The 10,460-nt window shown below is 39.8% G+C and overlaps 1 protein-coding gene across 1 annotated transcript in view; it reads left to right on the top strand.

Annotated features, from left to right (window-relative positions):
- The window catches only part of CASKIN1 (CASK interacting protein 1), a 444,510-nt gene that overhangs the window by 297,759 nt on the left and 136,291 nt on the right, over window positions 1–10,460 (top strand). The window lies entirely within an intron of this gene.

A 10,460-nucleotide genomic window follows, 5' to 3' on the forward strand; every position in this document is an offset into this window, starting at 1 on the left:
AAAATGTTGATTTTCCATTGTTCTCTCAAAGTACTGGTGATTGTTTTAAGGACAGATATAAGATAAAGAAGCAGCTATATGTACACAATGTGATACAGTAATGAGATCTGATTATACCTACAAGCTCAACCCATTTTATTAGGTTGTGGCTTCAAAACACAAAATCAAAGCTTTAATATACACAAATAAACCTTAAAAAGCTAATCTCATACATTTTATACTCTGCAGCTGGTAAAAAAAGCAATTGTAAACACATTATGGGAAAAACTATTTTACAGTATACTGTCCCTTTAAGGATTGTTACAAAGGCAAGTTTTAGCTTAAGAGCTGTCTTATCTTGCTAGAAGGGGTTCTGGATACAAAGGAGGGACACATACATTATAATATAATGCTCAAAAACAACCTCCAAAGATATGGGGCCTATCTATTAAGCTCCGAAAGGAGCTTGACGGCCCGTGTCACAAAGACCACTGCTCCATAACCCTGTCAGGCGTACAGGAATCGCAACAATTCAACCCGATCGAGTACGATCGGGTCGATTGACACCCCCAGCAGGGGGCGGCGAGCTGCTGGTACAATGTTAAATGCGGAGAGCGTATTGCTCTCTCCGCATTTAGCAATGTCTTGCGGACCTGAGCCGCACTGTCTGATCAGGTCCGCAAGACATTTCTTAAATATGCCTCATTGTGTGATTTCTCTGCATGGCGAGCTTTTGATCATCAGGCCCCTGGTGTTCAAAACAGTCCTGAGCCTACCTTAGTGTAAAGGGGCCACAAACAATGAGATCAAGAGAAATATGTTCCTTTGATAATAGAGGTGAATAGAAAAGTTTATAAAACTTTATTAGCTGAATCATGAAATTTTGACTTCTGGACATGAAACTCCAATTTTTTTATGTCAGGATTCAGACAGACCATACAATTATAAACAACTTTCCATCAGACTTCTTTTATCAAATATGCTTCATTCTCTTGGTATTCTTTGTTGAAGGAGCAGCAATGCACTACTGGAAGCTAGCAGAACGCAGTGGGTGAGCCAATAACAAGAGGCATAGATGTGCAGCCACCAATGAGCAACTAGCTCCCAGTATTGTATTGCTGCTCCTTAGCCTACCTAGGTATGCTTTTCAACAAAGGATACCAAGAGAACAAATCAAATTAGATAACAGAAATAAAGTGTCATGTCCTTTTAAGGGGGATGTTTATGTTTACCCTGATATATAGCTTGTACGAGGACTTCTCTTTGTTGGTCATTTAAAACAAACAAATTAATGTTTAATGAGTTGTTTTTTTACTTATCCGCCTTTAATGAGATTTCCCCCTGAGTACAATATATCTGTTTTAAATTTTAAGCTTAGCATAGGGAGCAGGAACATCAGGGTTTTATAGGGGCTGAAGCACCTGTCTCATAAGCAATGAAGCCTGGAACAGAGGTTCACTTATCTTACCTGTGCAGTCACCTATTGCCACATGATATGAGGTGAAGAAACAGGTGTATGGATAAAGGGTTTGTGTGTATACAGATAAATATGTTCCTGTTTGTGCATCTTAGGGAAAAGGGGTTATTTCCTGTGTTGAAATTATCACTGAGCTACGACCCTAGATCTGTAAAAATCCAAACAACACCTCTGTTACGGAGTTATATATATCTACAGGAATCAAAGGTAGAAGGATTTTGAGAACAGGAAGAAACTCTGGAGCATCTATTTTACATTGCATTGTTTTTGGGAAAAAGATGCTGTCAAACATTGACCCAATTAATTTGCAACAGAAGATGAGAATTAGATGTCAGATCTTATGAGAATAGTTACTTTATAGTAATTCCACAATAATGGAAAAAAAGCAAAGCAAATAAAAATTCAGCTGTATGTTAGATTTTATCAAGTGTAACGTTATATCCATTGTTGAAACTTTTGCACCTTACAATGCACAATGAAATATTAAAGGGATATTAGAGTGTAAAAAGAAAATGCTCTTATGTGTTACAATATTTTATTATTGTGCTGTTGCTTGTATATGCATGAGTGAAACCTGTTTAAAGGGGTTAAACAAATACTTAAAGAGACAGTAAAGTAAAAAATAAACTCATGATATGGATAGAGCTTGCAATTTTAAACAACTTTCCAAATTACTTCTGTTATCAAATGTGCTTCTTTCTCTTGGTATATTTTACTGAAGAGCAAAACTAGATAGGATCATAAGAGCTCAGTAGTGTTCATGTGTCTTTAGTACTCTATTGCAGCAGTGTTTTCGCAACATTGTATAACAAAGCTTCGAATCATGTTGCAAAAAATTGTTTGCTATATCCGAAACATAAAAGTGTAATTTCTTTCCTATGGCATGGAGAGTCCACAATGTCATTCCAATTACTAGTGGGATATTCGACTCCTGGACAGCAGGAGGAGTCAAAGAGCACCCCAGCAAAGCTATTAAGTGTAACTTCCCTTACCCATAATCCCCAGTCATTCTCTTTGCCTCTGTCAATGGAGGATGTGCGAAGATGGTGTCTGAAGATATTTAATCCTTTTATGGGTACTTTTCCCTGCAAGCAAGGGTTGGGGTCTAGCTGTGTCCACGTCAATCTCTTTAGTAAGAGTAGTGGTGACTTTTAGCCAGGTAGTCTTTGGTTTACTTCTAACAAGTTTGCTACCCCTTTGCAGAAAGCCAGGGTTGGTGTCTCTGTCCTTTCTTTTACTATAGGTCCATGGCAGGGAGTGCAGTGCCTGTCACACCTAAGTAGCTGCTATCTGCCCAGCAGCTGGATCTACAGGTAAGTGCCTTTTCCTTCTAGGTACTGAAGGACAGCACTTCAGAGGTTAACGCTCAAGTGAATCACTTTCTGGGACATACAGTAGCTATCCTGTCTGGTTTATGGGTACATTTTTGGGGCAGCTTTATTGGCATATGAGTCATTGAAACAGAACTCCTCAGGCACTTTATTTGTATGAGACAGCAAGGAGAGAGACTTGAGGGTTAATTTTCCCTCATTACTTGGCGGAAGGTGTCTAAGGGGTTTTACTTGTCACCTTATGTATTGCCTACCTTAACCTTGAAGAGCGTTAGGATGGTTTTTGAATTTTATTATTTCGTTGGGCCGTTTTTACTTTTCGCGCACTTACGAGTTGGTGCAGTTTGTTTTCCAACCGCTCACGTGACTTAGCATTTCCGGTTTTATGGAGTGGATCTTCGTGAGTCTAAGAGTGTCGGCTTTGAGTCTAGGTTTATCGGCTTTGCTACTCGACAATTGGATCGTCTGACAAGAGGGAAGCAGAGCTGCAGAGCGTCCAGCTTCCTCTTGCTAGTGGGGTATTAATTCCAGTCACGGTAGGAGCCTCAGACAATCTTGTCTGAGGTTGAGCCTTCAGTAATTTATATGATATCGGTCAACTAAATTTGATATTTAAATTTTCTTTATTTTTATTTTCATTCTAATTTGTAATTTCTAGTGGGACCTGTTCTTCTGTAGCTATGGACTCAGAACAGGATCAGTCTATATCTATGGATAAATGTTCACTATGTTTGGAGGCCCAAATTATCCTGCCTATGCAATTTTGCTCCTCATGCTTATCTAAAACTTAAAAATTTAAAGTCAAGTTACTCCCTTCTGAGCCAAGTGTCTCTCAGGATAATGCTGTGCATGCCTCACCTTTCTCCTCAAACGTTCCAAGCTTTAGTTGTTTCTCATTCTGTGCCTTCTGTTTCTTCTCAAACTCCTGGAGGTGTTTATATACCAGGGGATTTTGTCGCTCAGATAACTTCTGCAGTATCTGTGGCTTTGTCTGCTTTCCCTAATTTGGGTAAGCGTAAAAGAAAATCTAAACCTTTGCCTGCTTGTAAGGTTTTTGTCCCCTCTAAATCTGCGCTGGTCAACTTTTCTCAAATGTCTGATGAGGAGAATATTTCAGTAGCTTCTGAAGGTGAGATCTCAGACTCTGACACTATGGGGGAAAGATCTTCTGAATCTGAAGAAGTTAATTACCGATTTAAGCTTGAAAATCTCTGGTTGCTTCTGAAGGAGGTTCTAGCTACCTTGGACGACTCTGAACCTTCTGTTGCTGTCAATCTCAAGAAGTCCTCTAAACTTAATAGAGTTTATGATTCTCCAACGTCTGAGGATGTTTTTCCTGTTCCAGACAAAATGTCTGAAATTATAACTCAGGAATGAGATAAGCCAGGGTTTTTTTTTTCCCCTTTTTCCCCTTCCACTGTTTTTAAAAAGATGTTCCCTGTTGCTGACTCCATTCGGGACTCATGGCGCACTGTGCCTAAAGTAGAGGGAGCTATCTCTACTCTAGCTAAAAGAACTACCATTCCCATAGAGGATAGTTGTTCTTTTAAGGATCCAATGGATAAGAACCTAGAGGCTTACTTAAAAAAAATGTACATCCATCAAGGATTACAGTGGCAACCTGCGGCAAGTATTGCCACGGTTGCGGGAGCAGCATCTTATTGGTGCGATGCGCTGTTAGATCTGATATCAAAAGAGACTACGGTAGAGGAGATCCAAGATAGGATCAAAGTTCCTAAACTGGCCAATACCTTTATCTGTGATGCTAACATGCAGGTAATTAGACTTGGAGCTAAGATATCTTGCTTCACTGTTCTAGCTCGCAGAGCTCTGTGGTTAAGATTTTGGTTGGCTGATGTATCTTCAAAGGCCAAGCTTTTGGTCCTGGTCTGGCAGAAATCATTTAAGAGATTACAGGTGGAAAGGGATCTTTCCTACCTCAGGACAAGAAGAATAGACCTAAGGGTCGACAGACTTCTAATTTTTGTTCCTTTCGCAACTTTAAGGGAAAGTAGTCCTCCTCTTCTTCCAAACCAGACCAATCCAGGTCCACTTGGAAATCCAGCCAGGCTTGGAATAAGGGAAAGCAAATCAAGAAGCCTTCTGCTGATTCTAAATCAGCATGAAGGGTCCTCCTCCGATCCGATTTTGGATCAGGTGGGTGGCAGGCTTTCTTTTTTTCCGTCGGGCTTGGATACGCGATATCCGAGATTCGTGGCCTGTGGACATAGTGTCCCAGGGTTACAAAATAGGATTCAAGTCTTGCACTCCAAGGGGCAAATTTCTCCTGTCAAGTCTATCCTAAAACCAAGTAAAGAGGGAGGCCTTCTTAAATTGCGTAGAGGACCTATCCTCCCTGGGAGTAATTGTACCAGTTCCTCTAGAGGAACAGGGTCTAGGATAGACATTTGCAACACTAAAATTTGTGTTTGCAATTTGTTTTGTTTCATTTTCATTAGTTAAATAAATAATTTTGTTTCGGCAAATTAGTTAAGTTTAAAAAAAATTGTTTCGGCAAATTAGTTATGTTAAGTTAAATCGTTTTTTGGATCCATTCTTTATTCATATGCATTATTCTATTTTGAAGTTTAGAATAGAATAATGCATATGAATAAAGAATGGATCCAAAAAAACAAAAGGATCCAAAAAAAACGATTTAACTAAACATAACTAATATGCCGGCGATTGCAGAAACAAAATTATCTAAAACCGCCGCCGCTGCCGCCACCCACATCACCGCCACTAAATAAAGCTATTAACCCTCTAAACCGCCGTTCCCTCACATAGTCGACACTAACTAAACCTAGTAACCCCTAGACGATGTCTAGACGACATCTTGGTTCAGGCGTCATCTTTTCAACTAGCAAAATCTCATACAGAGATGTTGTCTTTTCTACGTTCCCACGGGTGGAAAGTGAATCTGGAAAAGAGTTCTCTTTTTCCTACTACAAGAGTGTGTTTCCTAGGGACAATAGTAGATTCCTTGTCCATGAAGATTTTCCTGATGGACGTCAGAAAATCCAAACTTTTTGCTGCTTGCCTTTCTCTCCAGTCTGCTTTGCAACAAACTGTGTCTCAATGCATGGAGGTTATTGGTCTGATGGTGGCTTCTATAGACATCGTTCCTTTTGCTCGGTTCCATCTACGACCACTGGAGCTTTGCATGCTCAGTCAATGGAACGGAGACCATTCAGATTTATCACAGAGGATAAATCTTGATTCCCTAACAAGAGACTCTCTCTCGTGGTGGATTTCACAGGAACACCTGTCTCGAAGCACTTGCTTCCTGGGACATTCCTGGGTAATTGTGAACACGTACGCCAGCCTGGAAGGCTGGGGAGCTGTTTGGGGTTCTCTGAAAGCTCAGGGCCTGTGGTCTCGGGAAGAGTCTTCTCTTCTCTTAAACATCTTGGAGTGGAGAGCAATCTTTAATGCCTTGACAGCTTGGCCTCAATTATCTTTAGTCCGGTTTATCAGATTCCAGTCGGACAACATCACCTCAGTGGCTTACATCAACCACCAGGGAGGAACTCGGAGTTCCTTGGCCATGAGGGAGGTGACTCACATTCTGCAGTGGGCGGAAGCTCACAATTGTCTTCTATCTGCCATCCACATTCCAGGAGTGGACAATTGGGATGTGGATTGTCTGAGCAGACAGACTTTTCATCCCGGGGAGTGGGCTCTCCATCAGGCAGTGTTCTCCAGAATAACCCTCAGGTGGGGGGTTCTGGAGTTGGATCTGATGGCGTCTCATCAGAACGCCACGTTTCCAAAGTATGGTTCAAGGTCAAGAGATCCTCAGGCCGCCCTGATAGATGTTCTGGCAGTTCCTTTGGATTTCGGACTAGCATACCTGTTTTCTCTGTTTGCTCTGCTTCCATGAGTCATTGTGCGTATCAAGCAGGAGAGAGTGTCTGTGATTCTAATAGCTCCTGCCTGGCCTCATAGGATCTGGTTTGCAGATCTGGTGAAGATGTCATCTCTTCCACCTTGGAAGTTAGCTCTGAGGAAGGACCTTCTAATTCAGGGTCCATTCCTCCATCCAAATCTGGATTCTCTGAAGCTGACTGCTTGGAGATTGAATCCCTAGTTCTGTCTAGACGTGTTTTTTTGGAAGCGGTCATTGATACTATGCTTCAGGCTTGTAAACCTGTTACTTGTAGGATTTACCATAAGGTATGGCGTAAATACCTTTTTTGGTGCAAAGCTAAAGGTTTCTCCTGGATTTGGGTTAGGATTCCCCTTTTGTTCAGGCTCTGGTCAGAATCAGGCCTGTGTTAAAACTTGTTGCTCCACCTTGGAGCCTTAACCTAGTTCTGCAGCAGGCTCCGTTTGAGCCGATACATGTTGTTGATATAAAATTGTTATTTTGGAAGTTTTTGTTTCTCCTTGCTATTTCTTCCGCTTGCAGAGTTTTTGAGCTTTCGGCTCTGCAGTGTGATTCCCAGTACCTTATTTTTCATGCAGATAAGGTGGTCCTTCGTACTAAATTGGGGTTTCTCCCTAAGGTGGTGTCAGGACTTCTGTTTAGGTCCTCCTGCCTTTTTCTCCCTCCTTGTTCATTCCGTGTCCTCTAGCTTGGGTATTGGTTCCCACTAGTAAATGACGTTGTGGACTCTCCATGCCATAGGAAGTAAAACAAATTTTATGCTTACCTGATACATTTCTTTCTTTCGGGCATGAAGAGTCCACGACCCCGCCCTCTTTTTAAATTATAATTTGTCAGGTTTTTTTTTTAGTAAACCTCAGGCACCTCTATACCTTTGTGTTTATTATTTTTCCATTTTCCTTCGGCTGAATGACTGGGGATTATAGGTAAGGGTACACTTAACAGCTTTGCTGGGGTGCTCTTTGTCTCCTCTTGCTGGCCAGGAGTTGAATATTCCACTAGTAATTGGAATGAAGTCGTGGTCTCTCCATGCCCGGAAAGAAAGAAATTTATCAGGTAAGGATAAAGTTTGTTTTTGACTTTACTGTCCCTTTAAGGTAATCTACAGAGCAGCAATGCACTGCTGGGAGCTAGCTGATCACAAATGGTGAGCCAATTACAAGAGGCATATGTGTACCCACCAATCACCAGCTGCTCCTGAGCCTACCAAGAGAACAAATTAAAATTTGATAATAGAAGTAAAAATAGAATTTCGATATAGGTGTGACTACAAGACAAAAAAAAATAAGTCTTATGTAAAGATTTATTTAAAAAAACAAAAAACATTTGTCTCTTATTCCACAGACCATTTTAGGATGTGTTTGTGAGATTTCTTCTGCATTTTCACACAATACAAAATGTAGGTCAGGTTATAGCTATAGAAACACTCAGACCTCCAAATAATACAAAAGGTATCTCACACTGTAAGTGCCCTTCACCACGTGCAAGGGTGGGTTACATATACGCTTGTGCAGAATGCGAGGGACAATACGTTCTCCCCCTGGAAATGCATGTGAGGTGCGGCAGTAGCCTAGGGTGAAAACAGACTCAAATATATAACACAAAAGGAAGGAAAGGAATTAGATTTCCCTACATAGTGAATGAAAAAAAAACACAATACCAAATCGAATAAATATAGAAAATATATGTTGTCTATTTACTAAGTAGTATTTATATTTATCCTTTTAAACAAAATATTTTACAAATAGCGCTAATGACATAGACAAATACAATGATATAAAACATTACATTTTCTTATTGCACTACTGCACACACCCACAAAGAGGCTAGACACATAAAATAGTTTAAAGGGACATGCAACCCACATATTTTTATGATTCAGATAGAACATACAATTTAAAACAACTTTCCAATTTACTTCTATGATCAAATGTACTTTGTTCTCTTGGTGTCCTTTGCTGAAGGAGCAGCAATGCACTACTGGGAGTTAGCTGACAGGTGAGCCAATGACAAGACGCATATATGTGCTGTCCCCAATCTGCAGCTAGCTCTCAGTAGGGCATTGCTGCTCCTGAGCCTACCTAGATATGCTTTTCAACAAAGATAGCAAGAGAAGAAAGCATATGAGATAATAGAAGTAAATTGCAGAGGTTTGTCCTTCTTCAGCAGCAGAGCAGGAAGCTAAACAGAAATGCTGGAGGATGCAGGGATCAGAGACAAAATATAGAATGCAAAGACTGAATATGGTTTAAAGGGACAGTAAAGTCAAAATTAAAGGGATAGTAAACAACAAAAATGTTATTGTGTAAAAAGATAGATATTCCCTTTATTACCCATTGCCCAGTTTTGCATAACCAACACAGTTATATTAATATACTTTTTACCTCTGTGGTTACCTTGTATCTAAGCCTCCGCAGACTACCCCCTTATCTCAGTTCTTTTGATAAACTTGCATTTCAGGCAATTAGTGCTGACTCTTAAAGAGACAGTAAAGTCAAAAATAAACTTTCATGATTCAGATAGAGCGTGCAATTTTAAGCAATGTTCCAATTTACTTCTGTTAACAAATTTGCTTTGTTCTCTTGGTATTTTTATTGAAGAGTAAAACAAAGTAGGCTCATAAGAGCTCAGGAGTGTGCACGTGTCTTTAGTACTCTATGGCAGCAGTGTTTTGCAACATTGTATAAGAAAGCTACGAATCATGTTACCCTTCAATGAAAGAAAGTAAGAGAACAAAGCAAATTTGATAACAGAAGTAAATTGGAAAGTTGTATAAAATTGCTGCTCTATCTGAATCATGCAAGTTTAATTTTGACTTTACTGTCCCTTTAAATAACTCCACGTGCATGAGCTCAAGGTTATTTATATGAAACACATGAACTAACGCCCTCTAGCTGTGAAAAGCTGTCAAATGCATTCAGATAAAAGGCGGCCTTCAAGGGCTTAGAAATTTGCATATGAGCCTACCTAGGTGTCAACTAAGAATAACAAGAGAACAAAGCAAATTTGATGATAAAAGTAAATTAAAAAACTTTAAAATTACATGCCCTATCTGAATCACAACCTTTAATTTGTACTTTACTATCCCTTTAAACTTTCATGGTACAGACAGAACATTCTTTTTCCCAGAGACTTTCAATTTACATCTCTTATCAAATTTAGTTTGTTCTCTTGGTATCATTTGTTAAAAAGCATACATAGGTAGGTGCAGGAGCAGCAACACACTATTGCAAAGCTAGCTGGCGATTGGTGGCTGCACACATATGTCTCTTATCATTGGCTCAAGAGATGTGTTCAGCTAGCTCCCAGTAGTGCATTGCTGCTCTGCACCTGATTTCAATTAGCTGAACCTCTTTGCAAGCGACAGCGCAATAATTAGATGCACTAACATGAAAGGATAAACCACTTGATTGCATACAGTAAGTAGTTCTGATTATTTTAGCTTTCTTTATTACAAAAGGGAAGAAAAAAGACTAAACCAATGAATTTCATCTTCCATTTGGCACGGACATAATGAGTAAACATTGGCGTCAATACAATTTCTTTCTTTCTTAACGCACAAAGATGTTTGTATCTGATTCCTGAAATTATCTATGGTTCTGTTTTTTTATAGAACCAATTTCAGTTTGTCAGAGATCGAGATCATAGATTTGTTTATTTTACTACAGCGAAAATAAGATAACAAAACGCGTCTGGGATCAAAACCAGAAGAGGCCTCATAATGTACAGCCTGACATGAATATTTTATGAGGCATTTCAGATCACTGCTTCGTGAGTAGCGTTG

Source organism: Bombina bombina, chromosome 11, assembly GCF_027579735.1.
Source record: "Bombina bombina isolate aBomBom1 chromosome 11, aBomBom1.pri, whole genome shotgun sequence".
Classification (NCBI taxonomy): Eukaryota; Metazoa; Chordata; class Amphibia; order Anura; family Bombinatoridae; genus Bombina; species Bombina bombina.